Source organism: Cololabis saira, chromosome 9 (genome assembly GCF_033807715.1).
Source record: "Cololabis saira isolate AMF1-May2022 chromosome 9, fColSai1.1, whole genome shotgun sequence".
Classification (NCBI taxonomy): domain Eukaryota; kingdom Metazoa; phylum Chordata; class Actinopteri; order Beloniformes; family Belonidae; genus Cololabis; species Cololabis saira.
The window spans coordinates 17,268,640-17,282,264 of NC_084595.1; the positions used below are offsets into that span (position 1 = coordinate 17,268,640).

General features: G+C 40.7%; 1 protein-coding gene across 2 annotated transcripts in view; it reads right to left on the minus strand.

The window, feature by feature from the left end:
• Window positions 1–12,201, minus strand: part of ddr2l (discoidin domain receptor family, member 2, like) — a 51,340-nt gene extending 39,139 nt beyond the window's left edge. Inside the window, exon 1 of one of the 2 annotated variants that reach the window (XM_061730620.1) lies at window positions 11,826–12,201. The gene's annotated coding sequence lies outside the window, so the exon portion shown is untranslated. The remainder of the gene's footprint in view (window positions 1–11,825) is intronic. The other variant, XM_061730621.1, reaches the window with a different exon arrangement.
• Between the last annotated feature and the right edge of the window lie 1,424 nt (window positions 12,202–13,625).

Sequence of the window (13,625 nt, forward strand, 5' to 3'; positions counted from 1 at the left end):
AGATTGCCGTCAAACTGAACTGTTGGAAATCCCTGTTTTCAGCCATCCATGAACTTCCTCTAGGTCTAGCTCCAGAAACTGGTGTCCTCAGTTCCCAGACCTGCATGGATCATGGTTAGAAGATGTCTGCAGCAAACAAATCCAAACAAAAATTATTTCCATCTATGTTTTCTATATTCTATTTTGAATAAAAAATACTTGAGTTTTGCGATTCATCGCATCCTGTTTTTGTTTATACTTAACACGGCGTCCCAACTTCTCTGGAGCTACGGTTGTGAAATCGGTTTATATTTGTTGTCGTATTTCATTCACATCTTGTTTCTGGTAGACTCCGGGTAACTGGTCTGACGTCAAAGCCCCCCCTCAAGACTCAGGCAGGCGTCTCTGGGGCCTCTCCACACATCTTCAGACGGCAGTATATCTTTACTGGCCTGCAGCTTATTGCACATCCCAGCAAGTAAGCAGTGGGTTGAGCTGGAGCAAGCAGAGCAGCTCCCCTGTCTCTGACGCTCACTGAGTTATCACACGCTGAGGCTCAAGGACACTCCGAGAACATCGTCCATGACAACATCCAGCATTAACAATCAGCTTTGGTTTACGCAACAAGTGAACCCAACTGCTTGCAAACATTCTGTGGCCGGTTGGTATTAGGACTGGGATTGATTTTCTGAATGCATCCATCTGTAAAACATCCCAGCATGCACTTGAGATCACAAGTCTGTCACAAGACTGATGCATGCAACATCGGTGGTTTAGTAAACGTGATAACAGCACAAAAACTGCAAAAATTGATGCAAAGGAGGAGCTTTGTTTAAACACCATCCAGCGTTTCCTGCTAAAGTGACGGAGTCCAGGACGTGCCGAAACGAGCAGGTCCTCAAATTACCACAAAAGTGAGTCGGTCTCCATTAAGATCCAAGTTAAAATGCCCAAATTCACAGCTGAAATAAATATATATTTACAGTTTGGGTTAAAAAACGGATTTCACTTCCACAACGACTGCACCGAGGGGCAGTTTCACGGCTTCCTGTCATCACCTAGCGGCTAAGCTCATTTTCTGTTAACTTTACATCTGAGCTGTGAATTACGAGCAAAGAGAGTGCACCTATCACTATCTTAGGTGCACTAGGTACACCGGGTGCACCAGGTGCACCAGGTGTACCCAACAAACCGGACGGTGAGCATTTATGAATTCCTGTGTTGCTAACTGGAGTAAAAAAATCTATCTTCCGTAGGGCATGAGGATACGGTGGTGCAGCTAATCGTGTGCAGACCTCTATAAACACTGTGTGCTACCACAATGCCACCATTAAAAATCCTACTTGACATATTCTGCAAAGCAACTTCTGCATAAAGTGACAGCTGTTCCCAGTTTTGTATTTTGGTGATGTAGTCTACAGGTCTACGTCCAAAACTGGCTGTTATTTACCGCAGTGAACTGGCCCTCACTCCCTTCACGTGGACGGACTCACTGGTTGCTGTTCATTTACAAAACCCGGTCATATCTACAGTCACTTCTCAAGTCTCACATCAGTGAAGTTGCAGTTTACGTTCCAGTAATTCACTAATCTCCTGATCCCGAACCCCGTACTTCCTTCGGTTGCTCTTCTGTTCAGTTTTCTGCTGGAAACAACTGGAATCATCTGCAACAGACCCCAAATCTCAGCTCGTTTGTTCCCCTCACCACCTCAGAGACTCATGACCGACCGTAGCAGTTGTTTGCAGTGATTTTTATTTAAAAGATGTTCCTATATTTACTGTCCACAATACTTTCTTCAGATATGTTGTAAAACTGTTTGTTTTCTTTTCCTTCATGTCATTAATGTCCCGTCTCCGTCTCTTGTGCTTCTTGTTGGCCACATTTTCATTATTAATGACAATTTTGTTCTCATCTGATTAAATAAAAGGTTAAAGAAATAAAGAAATAAAGAAATAAACAAGCAGTTACTGCTCCACATCAATCTGAAAATGATTATGAAACCATATCCAAACAGTTTGGAGTTAAACCTTATACAGTACAACGGATATATTCAGAGCTGGAAAGCATTCAAGACACGACACGCATCCAAACATTAAGTTTGCACTTTTCAAGCACGTAAAAAAGATTTCTTGACTTGTAAAGATGTGGCTTTGGCTGTAGTCTGGATCTGTGAAAAGGTCCGGCCCAAACTGCCCAGAACTCATCTCGCTCACGTTAAAGCAAAAGTCTGCGACGACTCCTGCCTTCACTCAGCAGCGGCAGCCATGTTCAGCAGCCGTCCTCTCCGCCTCACATGCCTCCAACAGATCGACTCTAACAGATGCTCCATGTGGTTTCTTAAAGGTTTAATGAGGCTGTGGATGGAAACTCGACACACTCGCTCATTTAAGCTCATCTGCGATCAACTCCTTCCCCTCCGACCACAGCTACTATCTGCACATACTCACTCAGGAGCCATTTTGACTGTTTCCCGCAAGTGTTTTTCCTTAACTGAAAGGCGTGTTTATACCAAGAAGCATCATGGGAGCTTCACATCTCACAAATGTATGATAAGGAGGATCAAACACTTCAATGTGGTGACTTAATGACCCGAGGTGAAATCTGTTTGGAGACATTCTTCTAACTTCAGAAGGATTTTGCAGGAAGGAGGTTGAATTTTCAGGTCTTCCTGCACGTCTGCTGTAAATGCATTATACTTTCTCTTGAATAATTCCTTCTTCGGCTGAAAGAAAGAAAGAAAGAAAGACAGAAAGAAAGAAAGCCGGCCGACAGATGCCTTTATTAGCTCCAGATAGAGGTGGATATGTTTAAGAGGGTTTCTGGATCTAATAGTGTGCACACTCCCATCAGGGAACTGCTCATTAAGTTTCTTAAAGACAGACCAACATCCTCCCGTCAGCTTTCACCCCTCCGAGCCCGGTCTCGTCGAGCTCACGGCATCAGTAAAATAAGAGACTATGCAGCTGTGAAATGGCTGTTTTCTGATTTCCGTCCACACTGCCGAAGGTGCTCATTAGCATAGTAAAGACGACAGACGTCATGAACGACGCAGACCCAGAGGAGAGAAGGTCTGAAATCCCTTTTCCACCAAAGCGGTTCCAGGCTGGTCCTGGGCCAGTGCTGGGTCTGGAACCGGGCTTTCTGTTTCCACTGACAAAGAACTGGCTACGGGCTAGAAAAGCCGGTTCCAAGTAGCACCAACTCTTTGCTGGGCTAGAGGAAAGAACCGCTTACGTAAGTGGAGGGGGCGGAGTTATTAAGACCAACGGCAATAGCAAGACTGGGAGACAGAGACATTTTCTTTTTTTTTTTTTTAATGACAACATTTTCAAATAAGCGACAAATTAATAAGGATGCAGTGAAGCAACCGTGGTCTGAGGAGGAAACAACATGTCTTTTACCGATATGGTCCACGGAGGGTGCTACATGGACCAAGTCCGTATTAGAGCGTTGGCGTTTGCAACAACGTAACTGACGTTTACAGTGACGTAACTGATGTGGCTCCCCTTAGCACCCAGGCAACGGAGAAGCAAACCGGTTCTCAGCTAGTTCGCAAGTTGAACGAGTCGTGAACCAGCACCGGCTCTGGCCCAGAACCAGCCCTTGCTGGAAAAGGGGTATGAGTGCATCGTTAGTTAGAGCCCATGCTGTATCCCAAACGCGATCGCCGCCACCTCGTTACACGTCAGCGCGAGCGGACAACCGACCGCTGCCCATGGTCTCCGCCTCAATCACTTCCTTGTTTTGTCATCAATATCCAGTTTGATACGAGCCACAACAAACAGTCCTTTTTATGCATTTTCTGTTCACATACAGAGTTGAAATGACCTTGGTTCCTCTGTGGGGACGATGTCCACACCATCACGTGATCGGAAGGCTTAAAAGGCTTAAAATACCATTATTAGACCTACTATTAAGTGGATTTTCCTTTCTATAAACAGATATTTCATTATCACTAACAACGTCCTTTAAATATTGATATTTCTAGATTTGTTATTTTTTTCTTTAATCATGTAGATACCATGTATTCTTTTCATGCTGCTGGTTTTTTTTTGCTTTGTCTTTGTTTTTAGACTGCAATCATGTATTCTGCATAGTTTAAATCTTTGTACAATTTTTTGCTATATTTTACATAGGTAGAGGCCTCGTATAACCCCTTGGGCTTTTTGCCTCAGCCTAAAAAGGTGCTCAGGTCCCGAGGCTCCAACACCCCCCCCCCACATTATCACCCCTCCACCACCGTGCTTAACATTGGGGAGAGAAGAGAGAAGAGGTTTTCTTCTGGCAGCCCTTAAAAACATTATTAAATCAGAAGCAAAAAAAGACTTTTATGATTGTACTTTCTTTCAGAAAATATAATTAGACTGTACTCCATCTGAATCCTGTCTTGGTTTAGCTTTTTTCGGAGCGTTGCACGGTTTGATCTTGCCGTAAATCTGCTGCTTGATAAACCTGTCTTTAACAATTGGACGGACTCCAAATATTAGGAAATTGCTTCATAGAGGGATTAACCCACAGATGTGTTACTCATGAAGTCAAGTCAAAACTGCAGAAATAATGAGTCATAACATTTGTGAGCATATTTTTATGCATTTTGTGCTGAAATGTGTTTAACAAGACTACATGGAGGATACCTGCCAGACATTACCTGCCGTAGAGCTGACTCGTACCTGTTTTTACGTTTTCTTTTTCTTCCAGGGCCATGTGAACATAGAAACCTGAATGTGAGTTCAGATTTTCTGATCAGAATTGTGTTACTTCATCATATAATACTAGATCGGATACCTACTGTATTTAAAAGTTGGCTATGATAACAGAAATATCTGAATTTGTGCCACGTCTTTGCATCGCAGGAACACACTAAAACTACCGGCTCTAAGGACGTCTGCTACCTGACAGTGCAAAATCAAAGATTAGGTCTGCAACTAATGACTATTCTGATAGTCGATTAGTCGACTAATCGGATTATGACTCTCAAAATTATGAAATGGCTCTTATTTAGCTCCCAGCTTTTACATTTTGCACAAGGTTGTTTAAACGATGTGCTAATTATAAACTAAAGACATTAAAGATGGACTCTTCATTCAAAAATACATCTTTTAATGAACAGTCGCCGTGGTATTGTCTACCTGGCGCTGTACTCTATTGCGCATGTGCAACTCTCAGCAGAGATAGAAAGGCAGGAAGATGCCTCACTCTGTTGAAAAACCTGCGTGGTGACAATTGCATATGCAATTCTCAGCAGATATGAAGATGAAGATGCCTTATTCTTAATTATTATATTTTTTGCTGACAATAGTCGACAATTCAAGTCGTCGGTGACTATTTTTATCACTGATTTTTGTGGACGTCGACCAATCGTTGCACCCCTATCAAAGACCAACGCACTGTAAGAAATCCAGCCAGAAGAAGTTGAGCTTTGTGAGAGAAAGTCTCCAACATGGAGCATCTCTTTATCTCCATGTCACTCTGAAGAGACAATCCTTTGTCAACCAATCAGCTGACGGCAAATGTTTCCTTTCAGTCTGCACACTCGATACTGACGATGCACCAATCCACCTTTTTTAGTCTCGATGCAGATAGCTGGAGTTTGTGTATCTGAATAAATGAGTCGTAACCCTGTTTTCTCACTGAGAGCCGAGGAGTTGAGCTGTTGCTTTGGTTTGGGGTTCAAAGACTAACAGAAATCAATGTCTTGACGAGAACAAGGGACATCATGTGATCGTGTCCAGAAATTTAAAACCAAGCAGCAGCAGGAAGTCCTGGTTCTGGATGCCAACGGCTTTTTCGTCACCCAGTCACAGACAAATGCAATCTACGCTTCTGGTGATAATATGCATATACGGGACTGTCTCAGAAAATTAGAATATTGTGATAAAGTTCTTTATTTTCTGTAATGCAATTAAAAAAACAAAAATGTCATACATTCTGGATTCATTACAAATCAACTTAAATATTGCAAGCCTTTTATTATTTTAATATTGCTGATTATGGCTTACAGTTTAAGATTACGATTCCCAGAATATTCAAATTTTTTGAGATAGGATATTTGAGTTTTCTTAAGCTGTAAGCCATGATCAGCAATATTAAAATAATAACAGGCTTGATTTGTAATGAATCCAGAATGTATGACATTTTTGTTTTTGTAATTGCATTACAGAAAATCACAATATTCTAATTTTCTGAAACAGTCCTGTATTGCATTGTTGAGAGGCTGTGGGTTTGACCTGAAACCCAGAGCTGGGTGGCAGCGGTGAGACGACATGACGTCCACGGTTTTGTTTGGTGAGTGAACCGAGCGCTGGAGACGACCCGGTCACTCAGCTGCTGTTGTGAAATCCCCCGGAGGCTCCGAGGCTGCTCTCTCAGTCTCTCTCAGTCTCTTCCAGAGACAATAGAGCTGTTTTTGACCACCTCACATCTCAAACATGAAGCTGTTCAGATGTACCTGCAGGGGCCCGACTCTGCTACAGGGTCTCGGGAACGACTTCTTCTTTGCTTTGGATTCACTCCAAGCATCAAGCCGGGCAGCATCAGGACCCCCCGCCGAGCAGCGCGATGACCCACCGCTCCCCAAACATTGCTGCACCGTGACATGAACCAGCATATTTATCAGAGCTGGAGCTGGAGATGGCTTCACATTCTTGGTTGCAAAGTAATTTCCACAATTAACCACTTATCATAATTACCGGTAATTTATCCTCCGGAGCCTCATTGGCTGGAATTCAAATCCCTGGATTTATGCAGACGCTCTGTCACCCTGTACGATCGTTGAAAATTAAGTTCCCCCTCTCTTTTAATCCTGAGTTATGTTCTGGTTTCTTTTGTGTTAAAACATAATTTGAAAAATAATCTACTACTTATCATCTAAAATCATCTAAAATTTATTATTATTGTTCTTTTTTATGTTATTGATTTATTGTGCTGCTGTTTTATTCATTTATTTATTTGTGCTTATGTTCGAAATTAAAGACATCAATCAATCTCAATCAATCAAATCTGGACATAGTGGGTCTTATAGACACCAAACAAATACAAAACAAACTCTTTGTAGCAAACCATTTCTTTTTCCTCCGATTGTGCTGTCATATTTGTGAACCTTTAACCTTGAGATGTAGCGCGCTGGTTTTCTGTCATATTTCTTTGAAGGTTGTAAAGTCTGACCTCGTAGTTAATCTGCTGTAACGTGTCATGAGAAGATCGACGACAGTCTTGAACGTTTCCTTCTCCTATGAATCATTTTTCTCAATTTTCTTCTCTAACACTTATGCTTATGTCTTTCCTTCTTAGCACTGAATTAACACCCACAGGTGAATCCTCCAGAGCAGCACCTGGCTGCATAAAACCCTCCACTATCCCGTAGGAAGCGGTGAGTGAAACAGCCGAAGGACGAAGGTCGGGGTCGTCGTTTACGGGGAGACCACAAACGGGACGGCATTCGTACATAAGGTCACTGCGTACTAGGGCTGTTCGATTAATCGATTTTAAATCGTAATCGCGATTATGTAATTAGAACGATGTTAAAACGTGAAAATCGTAAAATCGATTTTTCACTTTTTTTTTTTTTTTTTTAACCTTGTCTGCACACATATTAATGATTGATGGAAATACCTCTCAATACCTGCGACAAGTGCCCCATCAGAGAGGCTCTTTAGTGTAGCAGGAGGCGTTGTAACATGCCACTGGGCATCCCTCAAGCCAGATGCCGTAGACCGGCTCATGTTCCTTGCAAAAAACTTGCAAATGTGAATAGCAAATGTAATGACTGACATTACACACCTCTACCTCCTTCATGGGTTGCATTATTATTTAGCATGCAAAGACCCAGTTTAGTTTAATTAGAAAATGTCTTGTTTTATTTAATTGGAAATATAACATACTGTATGTTTGCAAGTGCTGATTTGCTGATTTTTTTTTCAGAGATAAAACTTTATATTTTATTATATTTTTTAAAACTTTTTTTCAACTTATTTTACAGAGTTTTGCACTTCACACATTCATTTTTGGTTTAATAAGAGCAAAGTTTGCACTTAAAGCCCAATGGGGCAAATGTTCAATAAAAAAACAGCATATTTGAAATCATTTCTTTGCCTTTTGTCAATTCACAAAATAATCGTAATCGTAATCGAAAATCGGATTTTGAGAGAAAAAAATCGAGATTTTATTTTTGGGCAAAATCGAACAGCCCTACTGCGTATGTTTAAACACGAAGTTTAAACACGGTCCATGAGTCAGCACCGGCCGTAAAAAACACCTAGTGGGCTAAAGTGGTATTACGAGACGAACCGTCCCCTCATTAACTCAGTATTATATACCTGCACGTGCTCATAAATGATACTCAGCAATGATACACAACAATGGAACTGCTTTAGACGCTGCAACAATAACACATCAGAAAGGCCCCTCATGGGGCCCTTCCCAAGCTGTCACTGGCTAGTTGATAATAGGGGGGGCCCCGACAGACGGCCTATATCACTCCATATCAGTGACACAACTTGAAACACCCTTAGACGCTGCAATGACATTGATAGCCCCATAATAAGTTAGTATGTATGTAAAGTTTGTTATTTATTTTACATTGATTTGTATATCTTAATTGTTTAATAAAATATTTTGTTGCTAATCTGTGGTCTTGGACTTCATTAATTATAATTCTCGGGGGCCCCATGGTCTCTCCTGCCCAGGGCCCCCAGGGGGTCTAGAAACAACCCTGTTTATACTGTCACATAAGCTTTAACAAACTAAAATCAACCTGAGCTGAAATTAACTGAACAAACCGTGTAATTTGCACCTCTCGGTTCCAGTTCCCAACATCAACTCGGAGAAACGGGGAACAGCTTAACAGACTCACACCAAAACAAACATCCATCGCTCAGAAGAAGCTGTGAGAATCATCAGCAGATGTTTTTGTTGGGAAACTTCAAAAAAGTGTTTCTCAACTGATGGATACTGGAATGCTGCATCATCGTAGACAGTAAAAGAGCTGGATGTGATGAAATCTGACAGCCACGAAAAAACAAAAAAAAGTGCAAAAGAAGTTCAGAAAAATCTCAAAACAAACCAAACTGGGGGGAACAGATCCATTAAACAGTGTTAGAGCTGTGAATGTGTCCTCGTGATGGAGATGTGAAGGTGCCAACCACGTAACCATGACCCATAATCCACAGCATCACGACTCCAGACGGAGGACTCGTCTCCAGATTAGAAACACACGCATCATCACTCGGTCCTGGAGCCCAGCAGTTCACCTCTAAACTCCCCGCTGATGTCTGCACAGGGATTCAGGTCAACCGACCCAAACCAAGGTGGTTTAAAAGGAGATCTTTAACCTAATTTAAAACATCTACGGTGTCTTATGTCAGTGATTTCGACATAAAAGCCACTCTGTGTTTCTCATTTATAGCACAGGCCGATCTTATAAAGACAATAACGGTTCCCAGCTGAGAAACACGCGTACGGTACGGATCATGAGTTACTGTTTCTGGATCCTCCAATTAAAAACGGTTTCCAGAGTCGGCAACTATAAAAAAAAGAGTCTTTTTCTGTCCTCCCAGCATTGAAAACCCAAAGATCCTCGTCAGTGGTGGGAAAACAGGTTGAGGTGGTTGTGATGTCAAATATCACCGCTTCAGGGCGAACATAATTATTTCCCTGAATGGCTTGTGTGTGTAGAAACATGAAAAAAAAAATTTAAATAAAGAATCCCTCGGTAGCAGGAGGCTTTAATATTTTCTTTGTTTTTTACTAGGTCTTTGTTTATTGGACAAAAATGAGTCCAGAAGAGAAGCCTTAAGTGGTCTCATCCTGTACTTTATCTCTGTTTGTCATGGTTCTGAAGGACTTTGGTCCACTCTTTTTAATTTCTTTTATTTCTTTTATTTTTCCGCTCATAAGATGTAAATTTTCAGGTGTACCTGTCGAAACGCCGTTTCACACTTTCACCAAACCCGGCGCTGGTCATTGAGGCCCTACAACTCTTTGTCATCCATCCGGACGACTTTGCTCCAGAGGTCTTGTGATTCTGTTCAGATGCAGTTTTGCAAACTTCAGTCGTGACAAAACTCCTCCACTGCTTGTGTCTGTCCCTTTTGGCGTTGTGTTGACACATCTGTACGTGCTGAGCAGCCAACTACTGATAAAACATCTGTTTTCCCAGAGGTCTGCTGATGTTAGCACCTCAAAGCACCTTACGCTCCTAAATCTCGAGGAAGCAGGAAGCCTTACTCGGAAGTGCCCACATGATCATTTTTTTCCCATTTTATTAAATAATGGCACTTTTTTATTTTAATTTTGTTTAAAGTAAAATAAAAATAATTCAAATTAATCAAAGGATTAAAAGAGGAGGTTTGAACTTGGGGTTTTTAAGGACGGTATGTTCAAACTGTCTAAACTGAGATGTATGGAATAAATTAGATATAGATTTGAAATTATGTAGAACTTTAACTTTATTTAAAAAAACATTGAAAAGAAGGATGATTTCCTTATATTAAATTAATGAGTGGCTTGATGTTGAGTTGGGTATTTATTTAATTGGTGATTTGCTTTGATTTTTTAAGGATGAAGGTAACATGTAGACTGCACCTTTATTTTAAAAATCTTTTTTATTTTTTGAGGAATGTTTGTTATCCCTACAGAGGCAATTTGTTTTACGGGCAGTCTTTCTCTTACTTTTTGCCTTTTTAATTAAATTTTATTAATTTAATTAATCTTTTTGAGGGTAGGCAAATAATAAGCTTTGCTTCAGCCTACCCCTTTTTCGGTCTAGATGTTATTTGTTTATTTGTATCCTGGAAACTTCTTTGTTATGTTTTCTTTGAACAATTGAACGTTTTCTTGTTGTCAGTTTTATTCTTGGTTTTTTATTTATTTATTTTTTTGTGTCATGACCGAAAATAAACTAAACTAAACTAAACTGTTCCATGTGAAACAGAAAAAATGAAAAATAAACTCATAAAATGACGTCACGGGCTCCGTTTGCATCTTATTTGACAACATTTCATTGACTCTCCACACAGACGTCCTGTTAATCCGGCCAGGCCCTAGGGCTGCACGATTAATCGTTAAAGAAATCGCGATCTCGATTCATGCTTGAACGCAATCTCATTTCCAAATGACGACGATTTAAATTTTTTTTTTTTTTTGGATGTTTATTATTTTTATGTTCAATGTCAGCTGTTACAAAGTTGATGCCAGTCTTTTATCAGGCACCATCATATTTTTTGTAACGTTTACCTTTTGTATCGGCAGCTTCTTAATAGCAGCAAAAGGCAATGGGGGGTTCATCCCAGCCAGAGGAATAATTTGTTGCCCCAGAACTACAGGATCTGTTACAAGTCCCCTTTCTGAAAGGGTGTTCAACTCAGGGAGGAACAAATATTGTTCAAAATTGTTATTATTGTTTAAATTATTCAAAGGTTTGTGTAAAGAAGACAAGAGATGTTTATTGTTATTATATTTTTGTTCAGCTGTTGCAAAGTTAAAGTAATGAGTGCAATAAATTGTATATTGGAAAAAAATCGTGAGAGAATCGTGATCTCACAATCTCTGATCTCAATCGTGCAGCCCTACCAGGCCCCCACCTTTCTTTTCTAAAACACTCCTGGTCGCATTTTTTTTTGGGGGGGGGGGGGGTCCTAAAGAGCGTGTATTTTCCTCCACGTAACAAAGAAAAGTGCGTGCAGGCTCCTGCAAAACAGCGGAGATGTCCCCATGTCTGCTGTCCTGCAGGCCTCAAGGCTGACACCAACGCAGAGCCTACGGCGTAAGGTACGCGGCGACGCGCACGGTACGGTGCGTGTCGCCGCGTACCCTACGCCGTAGGCTCTGCGTCGATTTATGCGCTTACCTGTCCGCAGTTTCCCCCGGATCCAACAGCAGCGCGCTTCGGCCCGGTCCGACCCGTTTTTTTCTTCTTCCCTCTCCCTCTCTCCCTCTCTCTTTTCCTTCCCCCCCCTCTCCGGAGTCTCTCAGTGCGGCAGCTCGAGTTTCTGGTAAGTTGTCGGGTGGTTGGAGCTCACAGGATCATGGCTGAGGGAATAAAGAGGCTTTATTATCCTTTATCCTGATGTCTCCTGGTTCTATTAGTCCGACTGTGGTCGCAGCTCGGGACCCTGCTGGTGGAAGAAGATCCACACACTCTCCAAAGACCTGGGACAGGGGGAAAAAAGTTTCTGTGTATTTACATCACATCCCGTTTCCGACCAGGAGGAGGAGGAGGAGGAGGAGGAGGAGGAGGAGGACGCAACATGAGACCGGTGACATCTGAGAACTTGGAGGAAATCTGTGCAGAAGAGCCATAAGAAAGGGACCTATGGAGGGCAGGAGGCGGTGTCCGCCTCCTCAAACTATCTCAGGGTTAAAGTGAAAGTCTTTCCTCCTGAATCAAACAGCCCTCTAAAGTATTTAAACACCATAAAACCAACTTTCAGTCCGTCATTTAAAACGTCCTCGACTCCCAACTTCGTTGCAATGCTCTCTGTCGGGTGTAAATTAAAACAAGGCAATGCTTTTGCAGATGTCATGAACCCAAATGTTATCTGCAACAGTGCGCAGACAACACGCCACATGTTGGAACGGAGACATTTCATGGAAAATATTAGCTCAATTTGACTTTGATGGCAGCAACACGTCCCACAAAGGTCGAAACAGCGACCCCCACCGGTTGAAAAAGGTAACTGCAACATTTTAAGTTAGTTTGCGCAGCGACACATGCATTGATTTAACGCAGAACCATAATTCAGCCTAAGTTTATTTACTGTTCTAAAAAACACCAGCAACTCCTCACTTCCCAAACATTTACAGGCAAAAGAACAAACTTCACCCTGTTCCAACTTTCTTTAATTTGTTGCTGCCATCAAATTCACAACGAGCTAATATTTCTGATGAAATTGCAACATGCCTCAGTTTCAACATCTGATATGGTGTTTATATTCTACTGGGAATAAAATATGGGTTTATTAGACTTTATTCACACACACACACACACACACACACACACATATGCACGTACGTAAGTATACACATATATATATATATATATATATATATATATATATATATATATATATATATATATATATAGGCTATATATATATATATATATATAAATATATATATATATATATACATATATATATATACACACATATATATACATATATATATATACATATATATACATATATATATATATATACATATATATACATATATATATATATACATATATATACATATATATATATAATATATACAGTACTCGAGTTGTAAAAAGAATTCAGGGGGGATGGTGGATTTTATCATATGAGGACAGATAATTTGTGCTGATTACAAATAATATAATATATTACAAATAATAGCACTGACCAAAACACCTGCAGAAATACTGCAGGAATGACATAGCAGCAGTTAAATGCAGCCTTCTGTAAGCTTTAGATATCCACTGGGCTTACATCAAATACATCAAAACACAAAAATAAAAAACAGCTTTCTGAACTTATCAATATGCCTCTGTCCTTCACAGGATAAGTAAAATGGAAAAACTCAAAATCTTAACAAGAATATTTGTCTTATTTCTAGTTAAAATGTCTCATTTTAGTAAAACAAAATCTCATTACACTTAAAACAAGACTCATCACTGGAAAAA